We start from the raw sequence: 1,583 nt of genomic DNA on the forward strand, positions 1-1,583 counted from the left end.
AGAGAGAGAGAGAGAGAGAGAGAGAGAGAGATAGATATATATAGATAGATATGTGTGTGTGTGTGTGTGTGTGTGTGTATATATATATATGTAATGTATATATACATGTATATAGATAGATAGATAGATAGATAGATAGATAGATATATAAATAGATATACATACTCACACACACACACACACATATATATATGTACCAAGCACTGAGGCGAGGATTATTTATGATTAGCAACCGTACAAATATGGCCGTAAAATTAGCAGATTTCAACGCACAACTACTGCAACTTTCATTCACCTCTAACAAAAAATTTGAACACAGTTGGACTAAGTTAAAGCTCTTTTTTAGCATGCCACAATTCAAAAGGAAACACCGAGCCATGTTTTTACCACGCGTGTAAACGTAAAGGCTGTTTTCACGGCGGCAGCGCCCCGCGTCAAAAGCTCGCTATCACAAAATAAGCGTGTTCTAGAGCATTGGCCCTTCGACTGGGTTTAGACATAAGACTACGTTTGTCTTTTTGGATCGTAGACTTTCATTCTACATGTAGCACCATTGCATATAGATCTTGTGTCAACTTGTCGCCGTTTGGCATTTCTAGGTAGAAATGTTTAGAAAGCATAGGCCAGGTTCTTATTTGGAAAAGTAAAAGAAACGAGAACCAAAACCGTACGTATACCTTGAGTTAAATAACGGTGATGCTGGGCCCACAAAACTGGTTTGTTTGCAGTTGAAGACTTTCAATCTACGCCAGGCAGACAGCAATCTTGGACGACCTAAACGGGTAAGACCGCACTGTCTAGAACCTATAGCTAGTGTTTCTGGTGGTTTTGTCACCCGGATGCCCAACGGCAAGAAACACGACCCATACATGCTGTTGTTTCCCGCGTTGCAACTGACCTGTAAAATTGACCTACGGAGGCTACATGACAGGCCATGTGCGGTGATTTAGGGGCCTAAGATGCAACACTGGGCCAGTGTTTTGTTTCATGTATGTATATGGCACGGGAATGATCGCACTTCTTTATACACGAAATTACCAATTCTGTGACTAAACAGGAATGTATGAATTTACAACACGATTAAAAACACATTTAACACTTCACTGTTATATGTATAAGTACACAGCTAGCTTGCAGAACAGATTAGGTTGGTTCCACGCATTTGGCGTCACTCACACATAAAAGGTAACGAAATTAATTCGCGTATAACCAAGAGACCATATCATTGCCAGTTACCGATCGCGAAGATATCATCATAATTGTTATGTTTGTAATTAATTGAAACATCATAGAAAAAGTTAAAATTTATGGTAATCACATTCTTAAAAAAGTACTATTAGTATCTAACAAACTACGGACTATTTGCCACACGTTCCGCGCACGTATACGAGATGTGCACAGGCTGTCTTTTGCTTCAAGGCAAATCCTGGCCGACGCTCATTGAAACCTTGGTACATGGTAGTGACAGGACAACCGAATTGTCTGCTCCAAAATAATATTTACGTAATGCCGAAAGCGGTAGGTTACAGTCTTTGTCTCATCTAGGCTTGGAATACGTGTGCACAGCACATACTAGTCATCTG

This window comes from Branchiostoma belcheri, unplaced genomic scaffold, assembly GCF_001625305.1.
Source record: "Branchiostoma belcheri isolate BF01 breed outbred unplaced genomic scaffold, Haploidv18h27 scaffold113, whole genome shotgun sequence".
Lineage (NCBI taxonomy): Eukaryota > Metazoa > Chordata > Leptocardii > Amphioxiformes > Branchiostomatidae > Branchiostoma > Branchiostoma belcheri.